Raw genomic sequence first — 23,193 nt, forward strand, 5'->3', positions numbered from 1 at the left:
ATATGGGACTACAGAAATAGGGCAGGGCAGAAGGCCTCGGTAAGATGCTCCATCAGAGAATTGGTGCAGACTTGATGGGCCGAATGGTCTCTTCTACACTGCAGGGATTCAATGATTCAAATACCTGAAACCAACATTTGACTCTTCACAACATTACCAGCACTTCATCAATGCCATTTAAACAAATTTCAGTTTTTAATGTGAGAAGCAATATAAGCAGTTATTTATTAAATAGTTGGATGAGAATATATCAGAATATAGGCAATGTAGGCCGGAATTTTACCAGCATACCTGCCCCGATTCCGGGGGTGGGCGAGGCTCGTTGAACGGCATTCTCCGTTGGCCTCGGGCAGGATCTTACAAACCTCGGGTGGTCGTGCCGGTAAAACTCCGCCTGAAATTTTAGGAATTTTAAGTCAAACTCACACATCACATTTTACAGCAGTACTCTATTATATATTTTTATAATTCTGAGCAAGCACAATTGAGAACAGATTCATTCAACTCAATGCTATTCAATATTGCTGAAGAGTGAGGCATGTTGTCAAAGCTTTACATCTTGCACTCAACAGGACAAATGCAAGAATGCCAAATTTCAAATGATCACAAACAGGAAAAAAGGTGCTGACTGTTTGGCAAGTTGACTCTGATTGGCCGAGGTATTGACATGGGGAAAGTAATAGAAAACTAAGTAGAGGCCATAGAGTAGGGATTGGCAAATGCAGCGCATTTGAAAAGGCTTCTGCAAATAAATATATTATTCCAACAATTTTTTTCTGAGTTTGCAGATTATAGACAAAAGAAATAGGAGAATTTGACATTTTAACAGTTGTCCTAAAAAGAAAGTGTTTGAAATAAGGTTGAATAGTGTCTTGTTCTACAAGGAAATGCCAGATTTATTCAAATTTAATAATGTATTACTGCAGTTGTGTTGTGCTGAGAAAAGAGAATTACTTTTCACCAGAGTGTACATTTCACATCAATTGCATGTGTTGCTGTAGGATGTCTTATTCTGCAGACGGTAACGCCTCTGCCTCTGATCCAAAAGCTCTGGGGTTGAGTCCCACCCCAGACCTGGGTGGTGAGGGAAGGTGCATTCATAACGGAGCCAACAAGTTGAGTAGCAAACCTACCAATCCTCCAACATATGTCAAAGGCAAGGGGTAAGAGTGGGAGAGATTGCTGGTCAGCCATATGATGGAAAAATAGTTGGAGCCTCTGCCATCACTATACATCGCTTCAGGCTACAACAGGCACGTACGTATAAGTGTATATTGCCACAGCAACAAGGACTCCCTGAGTGATCTGTAATACACATCTGTGTTGTTTCCTGTTGATAAAGAGCTTCTGCTGTTAACAATGATGTTTTTAGTTGGATGCCGATTCCTTCCAAAGGAATTGGATAGAAATTCATGCTTTGAAATTGGTACCAGATGCACATGATTATGATGATCATCAGGAATTGGGTTCTGTTCCTGTATTATACCCTGGAGCCCTAAGTCGAGAATAATAAAAACTGGAGGCAATGAACATTGTTTCTGCTTCCTGTATTTTATTCAGGGTACCAAGGCAATTTCTTCCTATGAAAATGCTTCCTTTAGAATGTTGCAGTGGGTCAGAAGGCCCACCTCCATGGGCCAATTGAGGCCTTTAAGTGGTCAATTAATGGCCTTCTCCCACTGACACTGGAGTTTTCCCCATGGCTGGAGATGCTTAAGCCTGGTCTCCAGGCTGGCAGCAAGAGTTGTTGGCCTGGTGGATGGGCTGCATGGGATGTCTTCTGGAGGCTGCCCACTGAGGTGTGGAATGCCCGTGCCACATTGCCTCCTCCTGACCTGTCAGCCCAGCCCCTCTGTTCTCCAGCCACTCCCCTTACCTGCCAACCAGGTCCTGGCAGGATGAGAATTGGCAGCCATTTGTTGGCCAGCAGATTGCTGAGGTGGGACTTCCTCTTGCACAGCCCACCTCAAGCAAATTAAAGACACAATGGTTGTTGGATGGTTGCAGGGTGAGGCAGCACAGCCCACCCCTGACTTATATATCAATTGAGTGGGTGGCAGGGGCGGGGGGGGTGGTGGGGTGGGAGGGGGAGCAGGAGGGTGGCCGGCGGGTGGGGCGGAGCAGGAGGGTGGCCGGCGGGGAATTGCAGAGATCCCAACCCCTGCACAAAATTTTGCCCATTGCCCTTCCCTAACTGCCCCTTGAACTGAGTGGGTTGCTAGGTCATTTCAGAGGGCAGTTGAGAGTCAACCACATTGCTGGTGCTCTGGACTCACATGTAGACCAGACCAGGTAAGGGTGGCAGATTTCCTTCCCTAAAGGACATTAGTGAACCAGATGGGTTTTTTCCGACAATCGACAATGGTTTCATGGTCATCAGTAGATTCGTAATTCCCGATTTTGTAATTGAATTCAAATTCCACCATCTGCCATGGCGGGATTCAAACCCAGGTCTCCAGAACATGAGCTGAATTTCGGGATTAATAGTCCAGCGATTACACCACTAGGCCATTGATGCGCTATTCAGACACGAGGCTTGAAGCTCAGTAAATGAAAGGCTTTTATTTACTGTTAACGAAGCTACCAGAACTTATATACACTATCCCAGATTGAAGGGGTCCCGGCCAGAGCAGGGACTCTTATACCTCTCCCAGGAGGCGGAGCCCGACTGGGATGTGCCACAACACTACAGTACAAAGGTGTAACAACCCCACCCTAACCCCAACAGCAACAATAGCACAACCCAACAGTAACATATGTACATCCTTGTAGTACTGGCCAGCCCCAGGCTCAGCACTATCCAGTGGGAACCAACGATGGTTCACCACAGCCATCGCCTTTCATAAAATGCTGTCTAATGTCATCATCTATATGGACACAGATTGAATAATTGATTGCAGAAATACTATCCCTCTACGGAGCTTCAACTGTATAGCTTGGGTGAAGCACAGAAGAGTTGTACCATCCTATGTCCTTCTGGATAAAGCAGGTTTAGCACATACGGCCAACCCAGCCTTTCCTGACTCGTTCCAGAGCAGACATTACACTGACATTTGCACCAGCTTTCTAAGCCAAACCTACAATGGAAACTTGCACGCAAATTTCCTGAAGAGCTCATTTGCCAATACCACAATGTAAAAAGTAACAGAAAACAAGCACAAATGCACCAGTGGGGGCAGTAGTAAATGGGTTGTTGTCTTCTGTCAGCTCACACCCTTGGGGTCTCTTGCCCCTGCTGACCCACTACCCAGTTCACGATCATGTGGAACAGGGCCAGGCCAATTTAGAAGGTCATTCCAGCTGTTTAGTTCAAAAAACAGGGGCTGGAGTTCTCTGACTCAGCCTGCAACTGGGATTCTCCGGTCCTGCTGCAGTGAACAGAGATTTGGTTGAGTGCCAAATTCTCCGTTCTCGCTGGCAGTGGTAGTGGGGCCTCCAAGACCAGAGAATTCTGGCCATGGGGTGTAGTGGACCAAAGAATTTCAGTACCAAGGCTAACAGGGCTTAAGTACAATAGACGCCACAGTGAGAAAATATCACAACAAGAATCATTATTCAACTCCAGTAATTTTAATTATGTTGATAGCGCATGACTGAGATTGTGCTTATAGCTTAGCATGAATCTACACCAGTGCCTTATGACTGCAAATGCAGAAAACCCCTGAGGCACAGCTCGGTGTGTGAGCAGCTGAGTGTTTTGCCAGGTACATGTTGGAGCAGCACATGCAATCAAGGAAGTTTTGTTACTGCATATAACTAGCTTAAGTCAGTTACACATAAATTTCCTTCCATTAAAAAAAATTAAACCAAAGTTGCACCAAAATTTCCCAGGAATTTCCAAGTCCATTGCAATCTTTTGCTTCCATTTGGGCATTGTAGATGAAACCATATTTGCATCGGTCATGTTTGATGCACACTATCTCTTTTCAAGGTACTGTTTCAACCCCAAATTGTTTCTTGCTGAATGATTACATTTCTGTCACAAAGGAAATTGTCAAACAGCTGGCAGGAGTGTGACAAATTTAATGATTCCACATTCCCGATCCAAAGAGTGAACGCTTCATTCATCAAACAGTGCTTTGGCTGCTGTTCTCCTTAACACAATTGTATATTTTCGCTCGCAGCGCTTTGTTTTGGCTTTCTATCAAACTTGTTGACGACCTGCCAAAAACTTTTAGTTTAATTCTTGAAATTTGTTCAAGTGGACAGTGAAGTTTCTTATCTTAGCGGTTTGACGTTAATCCAGCTGTGTTCATTCTTGCCAAGATTTGGTGGAAAACACAAACCTTTGAAGGTTATTCTGCAATCCAAACCCATATCTTAAGCAAATCCTCACTCTGAGGATATCTCTTTAAAGGGTAACAATGTCACCTTGATTTCAAAAATGTATTTATTAGTCACAAGTAAGGCTTGCATTAACACTGCAATGAAGTTTCTGTGAAATTCCCCTAATCACCACACTCTGGCGCCTGTTCAGGTCAATGCATCTAACCTGCACATCTTTCAGACTGTGGGAGGAACCGGAGCACCCGGAGAAAACCCACACAGACACGAGGAGAACGTGCAAACTCCACACAGACAGCGACCAAAGCTGGGAATCGAACCCTGGTCCCTAGTGCTGTGAGGTGGCAGTGCTAACCACTGTGCCACCATGCCGTCCCCTAGAATCTTAGTTATTAAACTTTGTGAAATCTGAATTAAATGCTGCTTTTTTTGGCAGCATGGATTTCCATATTGTAACTTTGACCTTGGTGTAAAATAGTTATGAGGATAATTAAATTCTATTACACTCAAGTTCCTAATGAAGAATACAGAAAAAATCTATTGCATGTCGTCAGACTGGTCTTGTTCAAAAATCTCATTTGCGTTTCATCAGGATTATTGCACTGTGGTGTTCACTGGATTTTTGTCACAACCAGTAATAAACTGATGGAATTTGTTACATTGCCTTTTGCGATATATGCAGCAATGATAGATCTCTACATTTCTGAAGTGATGATTGTGTATTCTTGGTTTCCTTCTATCCTTTTCTAAATTGATTTTGGTTTCAAGTACTAAGTACGAAATCATTAAAGATTTGAAGCATGAGATTTCTTGTCATTGATAGGAACTATTGCTGGCTGAGCTATAATTGCATAGTTACCACACTCCCTGAGTAAAATAGTCTTCGAAAATTTCTGAACAATGTACGGAACAATGGGTGAAAATTGAATTTTTATTAATTTTGACACTTCTCAGTGTCACAATATTTAACAAATAAGGCAAAAGAACTCCATGTTTTAACCATGTAACCATCATATCAGGTTTCCCTAAAGGAAAAATACTGCGGATGCTGGAATCTGAAACAAAAAGAGAAAATGCTGGAGACACGCCGCAGATCTGACAGCATCAGAGCTCTGGCGAAGGGTCATCCTGACTCGAACTGTTGGCTCCATTCACTCTCCACAAATGCTGTCAGACCTGCTGAGTTTCGCCAGCATTTTCTGTTCTTATATCAGGTTTCCATCTCAGCCAAATACCTAGAAGACCTGGGCTGTTCATAATTGAAATTATGCCTACATTCCTTTCCTATTTTATATATTTTTTCTTTAAGCGTTGTTTCTATCCTTCTTTACATTTGTTTATTTCTCTTTAAGGAAATCTTGAAGAGAAAGGGCCCTGTTGCGCCAAACACTTCTCCCGTAGGCAAAGAGCAAGAATTGCTGAGTGAATCACTCCAGATGTTCCTGCATAACTTGATGCGGTCAACAACAGAATGGAGTAAACTGATAGAATCCTACAGTGTAGAAGAAGGCCATTCAGCCCATCGAGTCTGCACCAACTACAATCTCACCCAGGCTCTATCCCCATAATCCCATGCATTTACCCTAGCTAGTCCCCCTGACACTAAGGGCAATGTAGCATGGCCAATCCACCTAACCCACACATCTTTGTACTTGGCAAATGTATTGTCCGCTCACCTGCCCAGGTGTATAGCTTAGGGACCCTTCAATTTGCATGGCTAGGAAATCTATAGTTAAAACTTATAGTTAAATGTCGAGGATAGTAATCCATTCAATGGCTTCATCTGATCCAGTGTGAATTGTTCTGAGCTCAATGGATGTCCCAGGACAGAAGTTCAGCATTAAAGTTTATTTATTAGTGTCACAAGTAGGCTTACATTAACACTGCAAGGAGATACTGTGAAAACCCCCTAGTCGCCACACTCCAGCACCTGTTCTGGTACACTGCGGGAGAATTTAGCACGGCCAATGCACCTAACTAGCACATTTTTCAGACTGTGGGAGGAAACCAGAGCACCCGGAGGAAACCCACACAGTCATCCAAGCTGGGAATTGAACCCAGGTCCCTGGTGCTGTGAGGCAGCAGTGCTAACCACTGTGCCACCGTGCCACGGGTGATGCTCTGGTTTGGGTGGCTTCAGTCACAATTTGAGCAGTTCCTCACATTCCACTTGTGGAGAAAGTGGCCACATCCTCCCTGGTCTACCAGAAAGTTGCGAGGATCCTCTAGATTTTCCGTGCAAGGTTGACTTCACCACTTGGGTTTGTTACCAGGCTGCGGGTTAGTGACGTTCGCAGTCAACCTGGAGGTGCTCCATTCAAGAGGTGGGTCTGCCCTCAGTTTGTAGAGTGTGTTTCAGGAGGTGGCACAGGATTTCAGATGGGTGCATGGAATTATTTTTGAGCACCTGTGTCAGTAGGAGTGCTGTGTTAGCTGGCAACCAGTGGTTTCCTTTGAGAATGATGTGTTAGAGAAAGGAAGGCAAATTAGAAATGATTCCATGTAAATCTAAGACAAATACTTCATTGATTCTCAGAAATGTTTTGGCTTTTGGTCATTTGTCTGTTCATCTTAAAGTGACAGTTGCTTTAGTACAAGCTGATTGATCAATACTGAGCGTCCAGACAACTTAAAGTTTAGTTTTTTTATTAATGTCACAAGTAGGCTTAATTAACACCGCAGTGAAGTTATGTGAAAATCCCCGAGTCTCCACACTCTGGCACCTTTTCAGATACATTGAGGGAGAATTTAGCTTGGTCAATGCACCTGACCAGCATGTCTTTTGGACTGTGGGAGGAAATCAGAGCACCTGGGGGAAACCCGCGCAGACACGGGGAGAAAGTGCAGACACAGCACAGACAGGCTGGGAATCGATCCTGGGTCTTTGCACTGTGAGGCAGCAGTGCTAACCACTGAGCCACCGTGCTGTCCATGCAATTCCATCTTTTACTTTAGCAAAAAATTTTCTTTTCAGTCCTATGTCATTTTCGCAACTTCTCCCACATTTCCATTTTATGATGTGTTCATTTTCACATTCGCATCAGTCAGTTAGCTCGGTTGGCTGGGTGGCTGGTTCATGATGCAGAGCAATGCAGCGGCACAATGGCACAGTGGTTAGCACTGCTGCCTCACAGTGCCAGGGCCCCGGGTTCGATTCCCGGCTTGGGTCACTGTCTGTGTGGAGTTTGCACGTCCTCCCTGTGTCTGCGTGGGTTTTCTCCAGGTGCTCCAGTTTCCTCCCAAGCTCCAAAGGTGTGCGGGTTAGGTGGATTGGCGAAATTGCCCCTTAGTGTCAGGGGGACTAGCTAGGGTAAGTGCATGGGCATAGGGCCTGTGGGATTGTGGTTGGTGCAGACTTGATGGACTGAATGGCCTCCTTCTACACTGTAGGGTTCTATGATTCTATGATAACACCAACAGCATGGGTTCAATTCCTGTACTGGCTGAGGTTACCTGCCCTTACCTGAGGTGTGGTGACCCTCAGGTTAAATCACCACCAGTCAACTCTCCCCTTTAAGGGGAAGAGCAGCCTATGGTCATCTAGGACTGTGGCGACTTGACCTTTTAGCTCTAGTTACAGGGAGGCATTGTTGGCAGAATCAGACTTTGTTGTGCGGGTTAGAATATTAAGAAAGTCCAGCAGAGTGAGGCATTGGAAGCAGCCTAGCACTTGTAGAACTGTGTCACAAGAAACCCAATGTGGATAGGGCTAGTGTGTGGCAAGGGAGAAAAATTGATGAGAATGAGGCAGTTAGAATTAACCAAAAATTCCATAGAAAATATTGAAGTTCAGGCTTCCCTGATGACTTTGTGGGCAAGTGCACAGGGCGAATAGCTGTGAATAATTCCGAATGGTGCTCCAACACTCACTGGCTTGGCTTGTATTAAGAGTGGTCATTAGGCTGACTTACTGCTTGCTTGCCAGCATGATTGGAACTGTACTCCAGGATGAACCTGGCTGACTTCAGGAAGGGAAGGTGAAAAATGTCAGTGGGTGACTGCTCGTTAATTTATAATTATAATTTTATTGTGATTCCTACGTTCTGATGTGAATCATGTTGGAAAAATAATTAAACCTACTGACCTATTGAAAATGCAAAATATTAAGGCAGAAACCAAGATTCTTAACCATCTTCTATCCTATAATTTTTCACCGATGCCTTTGGTATCAATAATATAAGAATTCATTGCAGATTCGTAGTGTTAGGTAGTTCAACAGTAATTATTTATTAACTGCTGGAAACTAGATACATAGCTACTGTAAAGGTCTAAGCTGGGAGCTGTCTCCTTGCTTGTCCCGAAACACGGCTCTGTTTAACACTACACTGGTCCCCTGGTGTGGGTCATGTGTTCTCTTATATCACAGTGGAGGCAATACTGTACAAAGTCCCACATTAATCCTCAATTTTGAGATGACTTTGTCCTTGTAGCAATTATGCTTTTTTTTCTCGAACCATTTCCATTTCCTTCCTTTATAACTTATTTCTTTGACTTTTTAATTCCTCTTTATGTCAATCTATTTTATCTTCAGCAACTTTTAACAATTACTCATTTCGGCCATTTCAGGAGATGTGCTGATTACAATGCACATACTAATCCCTGCTGTGGAGAAAAAGTAATTGTCTGAGGTGGCACAATGGTTAGCACCGTTGCCTCACAGCACCAGGGACCTGGGTTCGATTCCTGGCTTGCGTCACTGTCTGTGCGGAGTTTGCACGTTCTCCCCATATCTGCGTGGGTTTCCTTCGGGTGCTCCGGTTTCCTTCTGCAGTCTGAAAGACATGCTGGTTAAGGGCGGCACAGTGGCACAGCGGTTAGCACTGCTACCTCAAGTGCCAGGGACCTGGGTTCGATTCCCGGCTTGGTTCACTCTCCGTGCAGAGTCTGCATGTTCTCCCTGTGTCTGCATGGGTTTCCTCCGGGTGCTCTGGTTTCCTCCCACAGTCCAAAAGACATGCTGGTTAGGTGCATTGGCCATGCTAAATTCTCCCTCAGTGTACCCGAACAGGTGCCTTAGTGTGGGGACTGGGGAATTTTCACAATAAATTCATTGCAGTGTAATGTAAGCCTACTTGTGACACTAATAAATAAACTTTAAACAGTGTTAGCGTAAGCCTACTTTTGACAATAAATAAAGTAAAAAATGAATAAATGAAAATAAATGATGGAATTGTTCAGGGTGAATTTCCAAAGGAAGGAATGATAACATGGTTAGAGTAACACCAGAGGAGAGAGACAGGCTAAAAGCAAATTATCGCGGATGCTGGAATCTGAAACCAAAAGAGAAAATGCTGGAAAATCTCAGCAGGTCTGACAGCAACTGTAAGGAGAGAAAAGAGCTGACGTTTCGAGTCCAGATGACCCTTTGTTTTTCTATCATTTTCTCCGAGAGGGGTGGGCTATTTGCGATAGGAAGTCAATTGTGAAGGACCCTGGATACAGCAAGGGACCAGGAGAGCATGCTATATGGATAAAATTTAAGTACTGAATGAAAGATTGGTGTGAATGGGATGAATGAGGACTTGATTGAAAGGAGGGCAAGAGAGAGAGCAATGGGGATTGAGCAAAAGAGAAAGAGGCATCTGCAATGTGGATGAGCGGAACTTTAGAACAATGAAGTCCTCATATTAATTCCTCATATTTTGAAGTATAGATATAGTTCGGGATAGTGAAGGAGAGAGGTGAAGAATTGGGTTATGTTGGAGAAGAGATGTTTGAAGTTCCTGATCTATTATTTCCTGGAAGGAAAAATGGCTCTAATCCTTTAAACAAGAATAGGAATTCCCGTAGTGAAGTTCAGTAACAAATACAATGCAACTGGCACCATGCACTAATGCCATCAAGTGTTAAACATTCATACATTACCTTAGTCAGAATTTAAATGGGTTTATAATTTCACTAGTGTGTGCTCTGATCCTCCTTTCACTTTTAACCACATACATCCCAAATATTTTGAGAGTGGATCTTTTTTTTATTCGTTCATGGGATGTAGGCATCGCTGGCTGGGCCAGCATTTATTGCCCATCCCGAAGGGCATTTAATGGTCAACCATAGTGCTGTGGGTCTGGAGTCACATGTAGGCCAGACCAGGTAAGGATGGCAAATTTCCTTCCTTGAAGGACATTTGTGACCTAGATGGGTTCTTATGGCAATCAACAATGGTTTTGTGGTCATGATTAGACCTTTAATTCCAGATTTTTTAATTTCAAATTTCACCATCTGCCATGGTGGGATTCGAACATGGATCCCCAGAGCATTATCCTGGGGCTCTGGATTTTTAATCCAAGATTTCTACACAAATAGTAACAGCTAGAATGGCAAAAGAACAGAAACCTTAATTCAATTGTGTAGACTTACAAAAATTCTGCTTATTCATTTATATTAATAGAAAATTAACCCAGCTCGCAAAGAATAATTGAATTATTATTCTACTGAGCAATTTTAATTATATGAATGTTACAAGTATAACTTTATGCAGAACTTACTATCATATTTTTGATGAACACATTTTGGAAAAAAGAATAATCAGTCCTCAATCTCAGGGGACTCATTGTTAATTTGCCTGGAGCTCATTTACAGTTTCTTCCAGACTGAATAAATATTTGTCCAAATGAATGATTCGCTTCTTACTCAGTATGATCTCAGAGAAATTGAACACTTTGTGGCTGATTTTGCATAAATGTCTCCCAGGCTATACATGTTCTGGAGCAGAGAATTAAGATGTCAGGTCTCCACTCCTACAGCAGGGGAGTTTGAGATCGGAATGGGTTGGGAGTCGAGGTTCTGGAGCTGTGGGCCTTTGTCCTGTGAAACAGGCACATGATTACACCATGCTCCGGTGGCATGGTGGCACAGTGGTTAGCACTGCTGCCTCACAGCAACAGCCACCACAGGCTGTAGATGTGCAAGTTAGGTTGATTGGACATGGTAAATTGCCCCATGGTGTCCAAAGATGTTTACATTACATGGGTTACCGTAATCATAGAATCCATGAAATCCCTATAGTGCAGAAAGAGACCATTCGGCTCATCGAGCCTGCACCGACAACAATCCCACCCAGGCCCTAACCCCATGGATTTACCCTTCTAACCCCCCCTGACACGAAGGGGCAATTTATCATGGCCAATCAACCTAACCCGCACATCCTGCGGGAGAAAACTACAGCTCCCGGAGGAAACCCACGCAGACATGGGGAGAATGTGTGAACTCCACACAGTCACTCGAGGCCAGAATTGAACCTGGGGCCCTGGCACTATGAGGCAGATAGTAAGTTCTGCATAAAGTTCTACTTGTAACATTCATATAATTAAAATTGCTTAGTTGAATAATAATTCAGTTGTTGTTTGCAAGCTGAGCTAATTTTCTATTAATATAAATTCCTTGCCACCGTGCCACGCTTTTTGGAAATGTGGGGGTGGGGTGGGGGGGGGGGGTGGCGGGGGGGCTGCGGTTTACAGGGATAGGGTGGGGGCAGGGCCTGGGTAAGGTACTCTGCCAGGGAGTTGGTGCAGACTTGATGGGCCAAATGGACTGTTCTGCACTGTAGGGGTTCTATGATACCAGAACCTCCACCAGGGTCAAAACATATCCGATGGCTAAATAAGAAGGGCACTGCCAGCTGACTAAAGAACCAGAATTACTGGTATCCATGGAGATGTTCACAAACTGGTCCACCCCTTTCTCCCAACTGGCAAAGGGAAAGAGGCTTTGGAAAGTATAATTAAAACTCATTAATTACAAAGACAAATGCTGTGAATAAAATCATAGTTGCGCTCTTTTTGTTTAACAAGCAAAATGTGTATTTAGGCAACTAATCGGAGATTTATTAGGGCCAAAGTCTTAAATAATGCATGTTTTGTGCAGTGTGATTCGCACTCAGTTATAGCTTTATCCTCGGCATTCAGATTTCATAAAGATAATGTTTAGGGTTTTTTTGATCATAATGATCTGCTTTCTAATAGATCATCCGTAAATGAAGGCAAACAAATCATTATAGTATTTTACATAATAACGAATAACAGTCAAGCATGCTATCCTAAATATAATGCTTGCAGTTTTAAGTAATAGGAATAAACTAGCAGTTGTTAAGTTCTGGGGAAAGTCTTTGAATTTATAAAGTTAAAGCTTATTTATTAGTCACAACTAGGCTTACATTAACACTGCAATGAAGTTACTGTGAAAATCCCTTCGTCACCACTCTCCGGCGCCTGTTTGGGTACACTGAGGGAGAATTTTTAGCATGGCCAATGCACCTAACCAGCACGTCTTTCGGACTGTGGGAGGAAACCGGAGCACCCGGAGGAAACTCACGCAGACACGGGGGAACGTGCTGACTGCACAGACAGTGACCCAAGCCGGGAATCAAACTCAGGTCCCTGGAGCTGTGAGGCAGCAGAGCTAACCACTGTGCCACCCCTTCTTGTGGAAAGATGCCAGTGCTCTATCAATCACCCCATGTGCAAATGGGATTCTAGGTCCTGTATATTTAACTGGGGCATGCTAACGATTTAATAATTGTATTCAACAATAATTTAGCAAAATATGATTTGTGGTTTTCATGTTTTTGGAAACGTGGAAATATTTATCCTGTTAACACTATTAAGGCCCACATCATTTTCTAATTTTCTCTTCGAAATTCTTCATTAAACAAATCAGGAAGATTTTGATCCAACATACTTGCAACGTCCTGTTTGATTTTGTTTAAAAACAAGGAATTTGGCTGGGGCTTGTTTATGGGCTCTAATTATTCAGGCATGTAGTTTTGTTTCTATATATCCATTCATGGGACATGGTGTCGCTGGCTGGGCAGCATTCATTGCCCAGCCCCGGTTGCTCCTTGAACTGAATGGCTTGCTAGGCCATTTCAGAGAGTCAACCACGTTGCTGTGGCTCTGGAGTCACATGTAGGCCAGACCAGGTAAGGACGGCAGATTTACTTCCCTAAAGGACATTATTGAACTAGATGGGTTTTTCCAACAATGGTTTCACGGTCATCGGGGCAGCACGGTGGAACAGTGGTTAACACTGCTGCCTCACAACTGTGTTCGATTCCCGGCTTGGGTCACTGTCTGTGTGGAGTTTGCACTTTCTCCCCGTGTCTGCGTGGGTTTCCTCCGGGTGCTCTGGTTTCCTCCCACAGTCCAAAAAATGTGCAGGTTAGGTTGATTGGCCATGCTAAATTGCCTCTTTGTGTCCCAAGATGTGTATGTTAGAGGGATTAGCAGGGTAAATATGCAGGATTTCAGGGATAGGGCCTGGGTGGGATGGTTGTCAATGCAGACTTGATGGGCTGAATGCCCTCCTTCTACATTGTAGGCTTTCTATGATTTCTATGTGATCTGCCTTCTATGATTAGTAGATTCTTACTTCCAAATTTCTTTTCCTGAATTCAAATTCCACCCACTGCCGTGGCGGAATTTGAACCTGGGTCCCCAGACCATTAGGTAAGTTTCTGGATTAATAGTCTGGCGATAATACCACTAGGCCATCATCTCCCCAAAGTGAGGAGTTAACATCAGAAGCACCTGGTACCGATGTAACTACTGATATATCGATGATGCAATGTCACGTGACTAAGAGACTTAGATGCGTGGGAAACAGGAGTACAAATTTGTGTAGCAGGTAGAGCGCAAAGACCCAGAAAATGCCAAGAGAAGATGGCAGACCTGAAAGACCCACACAAATCCTTGGAAAAAGGACATGAAGAGAAAAAGTTTGAAGACTCACCTGAGAAGGAGCATTGTGGGTGTTGCAGATGCAAGCAAAACCACACATTCCCAGACTACAGAGAGCAGAGAGTACAAAATGCAATCTCCAATTAACAAAGCAGCAACTGATTCAAGAGCTTCGTCTAAGAATGGGGTCTAGACTGCCACTCCCAGAACCATTTTGACACAAAGAAGGCTTGCAAAAGGCTCAATACTGCGACAAGTGGAGAAAGATTGTCCAGATACAGAACAGCTTCAAGTCTGCCAAAAAAGGGTCAGAAGGACCACGTCAGCACTGTACTCCATGTAGTAGGGGCAATAACCAATGAAACTTTGAGCTCAAATGAAGAAGCCTTACAAGCAATTGATTTGTATTCCAGGGTTCCAAAAAATTTGATCATTGTGTGAGCAAATTTTAATAAGAAGAGACAAAAAACAGATGAATCCATATTCTTATTTATCAATGACCCGACAGACTCATGGAGAATTGTAACTATGGTGTCCATAGAGACTCATTAATGTGTGATTGTTTTGTGGTTGGGCTCTGAGATGAAACGCTACGGCGCGATTTAAACACAAATGCATTACAAGTAGCACAACAGACTGAACTTAGGAAGCTAAACAGAGAGGTTATTTTGGGGAAAATTATGTCCCTTGGGAAAAATGAGTGATGCTATTCAATATGCCAGTAAGAAAATACAAAGAAAGCATTGTGAAGCTAATGACTGTGAAATTGTGGAAAAGTGAACCAACCATCATCTTGAGATACTTTTGATGTGGTGAGAAAACCAAACACAAATGGGAAGAATGTCCAGCAGGGTGACCACAAATGTGGGAAGTTAGGACATTTGAAATTAGCCTGCAGAGCCAAAATTCCTGTAGTTTATAGGAAAAAAAAGGTAACAACAGAACCAAATAAAATCTAAACAGAAGAGCCACAGAAAAGCTCAAATAGACATCTTCAGAGAAGTTAACAAAACAGAACATAATTACAGAATAGGCTACCAAGATGGAGGCATGTAGAATCGCCGCACCAATGATGTCGTTTTGAGCAAGAGTTCAGCGAGATCATATCCTCCGGAATTCTCAGCCATACCGGTATCCGAGATCACCATCGCAGATGTCAGATCAGCCTTCTTGAAAGTCAACTCACAGAAAATGACTGGCCCGGATGGGGTACCCAAGCAAGTACTCAGATCCTGCGCAGACCAGCTGGCGGGGGTATTTGCAGACATCTTAATCACCCCTTACACCAATCTGAGGTCCCTATCTGCTTCAAGAAGTTAGCCATCATCCCTGTACCGAAGAAAATCCAGGCAGCGTATCCTTAATGACTATCACCCGGTGGCTCTGACATCCATCATTATGAAGAGCTTTGAAAGATTAGTCTTGGCACGGATAAATTCTGGCCCCCCAGATTGCTTGGATCCATTACAGTTCGCCTATCGCTGCAACAGGTCCACAGCAGACTCCATCTCCCTGGCCCTTTACTCAATCCTGGAACACCTGGGCAACAAAGATACTTATGTCAGACTCCTATTTATTGACTACAGCTCAGTCTTCAACACCATTATTCCTGCAAAGCTCATCTTCAAACTCTGTGGCCTAGGGCTTGGTCTCCTCCCCCTGTGACTGGATCTTAGACTTCCTAACCCACAGACTGCAATCAGTAAGGATAGGCAACAACACCTCCTCCACGATTATCCTCAACACTAGTGCCCCACCGGCTATGTCCTCAGCTCCTTACTATACTCCTTATACACCAATGACTGTGTAGCCAAATTCCACTCCAATTCAATTTTCAAGTTTGCTGATGACACCACCGTAGTGGGTTGGATCTCAAACAATGATGAGACAGTGCACAGGAAAGAGATAGAGAATCTGGTGAACTGGTGCGATGACAATAATCTCTCCCTCAATGTCAGTAAAACAAAGGAGATAGTCATCAACTTCAGGAAGCGTAGTGGAGGACATGTCCCTGTCTACACCAATGGAAATGAAGTGGAAATGGTCCAGAGCTTCAATTTTCTAAGTGTCCAGATCACCAACAACCTGTCCTGGTCCCTCCACACCGATGCTATAGTTAAGAAAGACCACCAAAGCCTTTACTTTCTCAGGAGGTTAAGGAAATTTGGCATGTCAGCTACGTCTCTCACCACCTTTTACAGATGCATCATAGAAAGCATCCTTTCTGGTTTTATCACAGCTTGGTGTGATTGGTGCTCTGTCCAAGACCACAAGAAACTACAAAGGGTCGTGAACGAAGCCCAGTCCATTATGCAAACCAGCCTCCCATCTTTTGACACTGTTTTCCCACTGCCTTGGAAAAGCAGCCAGCATAATCAAGGACCATACGCACCCCGGATATACCCTCTTCCACCTTCTTCTGTCAGGTAAAAGATACAAAAGTCTGAGATCACGTACCAACCGACTCAAGAACAGTTTCTTTCCTGCTTCTATTGGACTTTTGAATGTACCCATCTTACATTAAGTTGACCTTTCTCTACACCCTAGCTATGACTGTAACATTACATTCTGCACCCTCTCCTTTCCTTCTCTCCAATGTACTCTATGAATGGTATGCTTTGTCTGTATAGCGCGCAAGAAACAATATTTTTCATTGTATACCAATACATGTGCCATTAATAAATCAAATCACAGTGCCTCATGGATGTCCAGGTTTGAGCTGCTAGGTCTATTCAAAGTCTATCTCATCCAGCACGGTGGTAGAGCCACACAACACGATGGAGGGTACCCTGAATGAGAAGCCAGGACTTTGTCTCCACAAGGACTGTGCAGTGGTCACTCCGACCGATATTGTCACGGACAGATGCATCTGTGGCAGGCAGGTTGGTGAAGTTGAGGCCATCCAATAGCTGAAAAACAACAAGGGCTCCGGGGCAGATGAAATTCCCACCGATGTATTAAAATGCAGTGGAGAGGCATTTTTAACAAAATCCACAACCTCATCGCCCTTGTCTGAGAGGAAGAGAGCATGCCGGGAGATCTCAGAGACACCTTAATTGTGACCATCTTCAAGAAAGGAGATGTGTCTGACTGCAGAGGGAGTTTCCTCCTCTCTGCCACAGGATGGGGCATCGCGGGAATCCTCCTCAACTACTTCCTCGCAGTGGCTGAAGAACTCCTCCCTGGGTCTCAATGTGGCTTCCACCCATCAAGAGGCACAATGGACATAGAAACTAGAAATAGGAGTAGGCTGTTCGGCCCTTCGAGCCTACTCTGCCATTCATTTTGATCATAGCTGATCATCGATTTCAATATCCTGATTTCCCCCACCTTCCCCCCTCCCCATCCCTTGATCTCTTCAGCCCCAGGAGCTGTATCTAATTTCTTCCTGAAATCAGACAATGTTTTTCCCTCATTTTGGTTCCCTCAGACTGCAGAGCTAGTCTAGCAACTATATCCTGTAGGACTTGGCCATCTCGGTTTGTGGAGGTACTACCGAGCCACTCTTAGAGATGGACATTGAAGTTCCTCACACAGTGTACATTTTGCACCCTTGCCACCCTCAGTGCTTCCTCCAAGTGGTGCTCCACATGGAGGAAAATGATTCTTTAACTGAGGGAGGAACGGTACATGGTAATCAGCAGGAGGTTTCCTTGCCCAAGTTTATCCTGGTGCCACGAGACTTCATGGGGTCCAGAGTCAATGTTCAGTACTCCAAAGGCAGCTCCCTCCTGGCTGTATGCCACTGTATTGCCACTCCTGCTAGGTCTGTCTGGCTGGTAACAAAGGACACACCCAGGAATGCTGACGGTTGTGTCTGGGACATTATCTGTAAGGTATGATTCCATGAGTATGAATATGTCAGGCTAGTCTGTGAGACAGCTCTCCCAATTTTGGCACAAGCGCCCGGATGTTGGTAAGTAGGACGTTGCAGGGTCAAAAGGGCTGGGTTTGCCTTCATTGTTTCCAGTGCTGAGGCTTTTTTTTTTAATTTTGTTTTTGTTCCACTTGTAGTGACTGGATACAACTGAGAGGCTTGCTCGGCCATTTCAGAGAGCGTTTAAGTGTCAACCACATTGCTGTGTGTCCAGAGTTACACGCAGGCCAGAGGAAGCAAGGATGGCAGATTTCCTTCCCTGAAGGACATTAGTGAATCTGATGGGCTTTTACAACAATTGTTTCATGGTCATCGTTAGACTTTTAATTTCAGAAATTTGATTGCGTATTCTTCATGGTGGGATTCGAACCTGGGACCCTAGAGCATTACTCTGGGTCTCTGCATTGATAGTCAAGCGACAACACCACTGTGCCACTGCCTCCCCTATTAAGATGCGAGGATTGAGGAATTACTGAGCCACTGTACATGATATAGAACCAGGAATCATCATTACTGAGCAGAAAAGCATGCCTACATTTGAGACTGATTTACAAGATTGATCACATTGCGAGTGAAGTATTCAGAAATGAATTTCTATCCCTATTTTCAAAGCTGAAAACAGAATATCACATGACCCAGATGCTAAGCCGATAAAGATAAAGTTAAGTATGAGTTTGAACACATGGTGTAAGGGTTTAACTACACAGCAAATTACCAACAATGTTGCATTCTGGAATGATCATAGTTCCAAAGTCTAATGGCTCAGCGTGGACTTGACTCAATTAAACATGTCAGTAGAGGGCGAGATCCACTCAAAGGCATCAGTGGATGGAAATGTCAGCAAAATTAGCAAAAACCATCCTCTTCACAAAACTGGATGCTAACAGCGTTTCTTGGCTGTTGCCTCTGGACCAATTGTTAACTGCTTTTATCACCCCATTTAGTTGTTGTTGTTTTAACAGGTCGCCATTCGCAATTGCTTCTGCACCTGGGATATTCCAAAGGACCAAGGGCAGGATTTTCCGGCCGCGCTCACCCCAAGGTTGGAAAAATCCCAGCCGAGGTCGGCGAATCTTTGCACAGTCCGTGTCCCACCCGCTACAATTCCCTTGGCAGGCAGGATGGTAAAATTCCGCCCAATGTCTCAGAACCTGGAAGGTATGAAAGGAGTGATATGTTACATGGATGACATTGTTGTATGTGGTTCATCCAGGGAAGAACGTGACTGCGTTGAGTGAGAGCAGTTCTCAAATTTCTACAAGAAACAGGTTTGACATTAAACTACAAATGTGAATTTGCAAAATCTATGATAAACTTCTTGCGCCACATTGTTTGAACAATCAAGGAATTGATGAAAAAGACAAAGATATTAATTTAGCACTTCTTAAATACAGAACCTCCCCAGCAAGAACAGGTTCTCACCACCAGAACTGCTGCAAACACAACTTCCCGCTCTGCAACAAATATGACCTCAAATGATGGTGAGAAAGTTCAGAAGCATGAGGAGTAACAAAGAGACAGTCAAGCTCTTGTAATTTCAACTTCAAGCAAAGAGCCCAACACTTGAAGGTGCTAGAGCCTGAGGAGAGAGTGTGACTATGAAGCTAAAAAAAGAAAAGCAGGCATTGTAATAGAAAGAGCCCCACAGGCAAGATTATTGAGTTGAGATGGACCAGGGAAAGTTCAGAAGAAACCAAACAGCCTTGATATCATTGGGAAGGAAACCAAAGAACATACTGGATGGAGACAACCTGAAACAAGTAGAAACTCTACAGCTACCCAAGTGGGAGACATTCCAATCAAACAATAGGATTCATCCTCAATCCCAAAATGAAATCAGGACCAGATCAGGGCAATTGGTCAATCCACCAAAGAGACTACTCCTGTGACTTTGGGGGAAGATGTAAGAACAGGTTGTTGGGACAAAGACTGAGGAGGAGATGTGGAGGTCAGCATTTGTTGCGCATCCCTAATTGCTCTTGAACTGAGTGATTTGCTAGGCAATTGCAAAATCAACCTCATTGATTTGAAGTCACATGGGCACAGTGGCTCAGTAGTTGGCATCATTTTTATCACCCATCCTTTATTGCCCTTCAGTCGCTGCCACCTTATAAATGCTGCAGTCCATGGTGTGTAGGTGTACCCACCGCATTGACTCTTTAATGAAGCTAAACAATTTAATGGAGCTAAATAAATAGGGCGGCATGGTGGCACAGTGGTTAGCACTGCTGCCTCACAGCGCCAGGGACCCAGGTTCAATTCCAGCTTCGGGTGACTCTCTGGACCCAAATTTACCATTGCGTTGCGCATGTTTTCGGGCACGAAAACTTGATAAAGACGGGCGTGAGGCGATTAGCGTGATCCATGCCCGCATCCACGCAGATGCCCACTTTACCAAGACTCAAAACTGTCCACGATCCGAACCACGTCCCGAACGGGTGCAACGGTGATTTAAATGCATTTACATTCATTTAAATTGAATTAATGAACTGCCCGCCCAACTTTACCAGCATTTCCCTCTTTACCATCGCATTCGCCCATCCAGATTCGGCGCAAAACAGACATGCTCGGCAAAGGTCTGCTTTGGGCACTCCAGCTTCTGAAGAGGTAAGTTCAGAGCTTCCAACAGCTCTCCAACTCAGATCGGTGGTGGGAGGGCATGGAAGGAGGCCAGATTATTCTCTGGTGAGGGGAGGGAGCAGGGAGGCCAGATCGCTTTCTGGTGAGGGGGGGTGAGCGGGGGGTGGGAGGGAGAGGGCGGGTGGTGGAGGAAGGAGGGAAGCCAGATCGTTCTCTGGTGGGGAGAAGGGAGGCGGGTCAAATGTATCTCTGGTTGTGGGGGGAGGGAGGAGGGAGAAGGGAGGTCCAATCGCTCTCTGGTGGGTGGGCGCAGGGGGGACCGCTGCCACTCTGCGGGCAATCGGTGGGGGGAAAGCGGACAGAGGGTCACGATCGGTCTGGGTAACGGGGGGGGGGCGGGAGGATAAGGCGTTATGTTGTGGGGGTGGAGCGATGTCTGTGGGGGCCATCTCTCCCGCTTTTCGCTCCCGGGCTGCTTTATCCACTTTTTGCGGCCCGGGAGCAATGTGACAGGCGGGAAATTTTTCAACTTTTTTTCTCACCACTCATGCGCAACTCAAAGCTCCGATCGGAGCTGCATCGATTCGGGCACCCCATGAACATGAGGACTGGAGGGTCAGGAAAGCACTCCTCCAGCTCCCATTTTCACAAGCTGACTTCTTAAAATTAAGCCCCGCCCACAGCCCAATTCAGACCCGCGAATTTTTTTTCAGGCCGAGTGCGTATGGGGGAGCCTGAGAGCAGTTTTCTAAATTGGATCTGAATTGGGCCCGGATTCCAGTACTTAGAATCAAAATGGTAAAATTGGGCTCTTTGTGTGGAGTTTGCACATTCTCCCCGTGTCGGCGTGGGTTTCCTCCGGGTGTTCTGGTTTCCTCCCACAGTCCAAAGATGCTCGGGTTAGGTAGATTGGCCATGATAATTTGCCCCTTAGTGTCCAAAAGGTGTCGAGGAGAGGTAGATGTGTGAGGATTATGGGGATAGGGCAGTGGGGTGAGGTTTTGGTGAGAGCCATTGCAGACTCAATGGACCGACTGACCTCCTTCTGCACAGTAAGGATTCTATTGTTCTATACTATGATACTATGTAGGCCAGGCCAGGTAAGGGCATGAGTGAAACAGGTGGATTATTGACAACAATCGGTAATTGTTACATGTTCATCATTTTAAATCATTTCACCATTTTCATTAAATTCTAATTTCACCATCTGCCATTGTGGGATTTGAACTCAGATCCTTGGAGATTTACCTTGTGTCTCTGGATTACTAGTCCAGTGAAAATACCACAATGCCATTGCTGCTGCTTCTCCTGCATATAGATTAGTAAATCAACAAATGATTGTTCGGAGAACAGGCAAACCCAAAGGGAACCCCATCTAGACCTCAAACCCAAGCCAAAGCACAACATTCCTAGCTGAGAGGCCCCGAGGCCTGTACAACATTACACCTCAGGCCCCATGAACGTTATTTGCAAGAGGTGTCATACCACCATAAGCAGTTTATGATTTTACTAAGAGGAACAACAAGCCATTTCACTCATCAGTTGCAACCCAGAAGTAGATCTCAGGGTGGGGGAGGAGGGCAAAGGTACCGAAGCAGTGACCATGAGGACTGGAGGGTCAGGAAAGCACTCCTCCAGCTCCCATTTTCACAAGCTGACTTCTTAAAATTAAAACGTGGCTGTTGGTGCCAGATACAACGTATTCTGAACAGTCCTGGGTAGAACAGGCTCACCAAGCCCACCAACCCCTCTGCTTTCTCAGAAGACTAAGGAAATTTGGCATGTCAGCTACAGCTCTCACCAACTTTTACAGATCCACCATAGAAAGCATTCTTTCTGGTTGTAATCACAGCTTGGTATGGCTCCTGCTCTGCCCAAGACCGCAAGAAACTACAAAAGGTCGTGAACATAGCCCAATCCATCCCGCACACCAGCCTCCCGTCCATTGACTCTGTCTACACCTCCTGCTGCCTCAGCAAAGCAGCCAGCATAATTAAGGACCCCACGCACCCCAGACGTTCTCTCTTCCACCTTCTTCCGTCGGGAAAATGATACAAAAGTCTGAAACCACGTACCAACTCAAGAACAGCTTCTTCCCTGCTGCTGTCAGACTTTTGAATGGACTTACCTTGCATTAAGTTGATCCTTCTCTGCACCCTAGCTATGACTGTAACACTACATTCTGCGCTCTCTCCTTTCCTTCTCTATGAACGGTATGCATTATCTGTATTGCATGCAAAAAACAATACTTTTCACTGTATGTTCATACATGTGACAATAGTAAATCAAATCAAATCAAAATTCCCTTCTCATAAATTTATGTATGTACCATAGGGATCCGCCCATATGTTTATTTATTTATTTATGTCACAAGTAGGCTTACATTAACACTGCAATAAAGATACTATGAAAATCTCCAAGTCACCACACTCCAGTGCCTGTTCGGGTACACTGAGAGAGAATTAAGTTAAGTTTAAATTTATTTATTAGTGTCACAAGTAGGCTCACATCAACAGTGCAATGAAGTTACTGTGAAAATCTCCCAGTCGCTACACTCTGGCATCAGTTCGGGTACACTGAGGGAGAATTTAGCACGGCCAATGCACCCCAGCATGTCTTTCGGACTGTGGGAGGAAACTGGAGCACCCGGAGGAAACTCACGCAGACACCACGAGAACGTGCAGACTCCGCACAGACAGTGACCCAAGCTGGGAATTGAACCTGGGTCCCTGGCGCTGTGAGGCAGCAGTGCTAACCACTGTGCCATCATGCCACCGC

The sequence above is a fragment of the Mustelus asterias genome, chromosome 27 (assembly GCF_964213995.1).
Source record: "Mustelus asterias chromosome 27, sMusAst1.hap1.1, whole genome shotgun sequence".
Classification (NCBI taxonomy): Eukaryota; Metazoa; Chordata; class Chondrichthyes; order Carcharhiniformes; family Triakidae; genus Mustelus; species Mustelus asterias.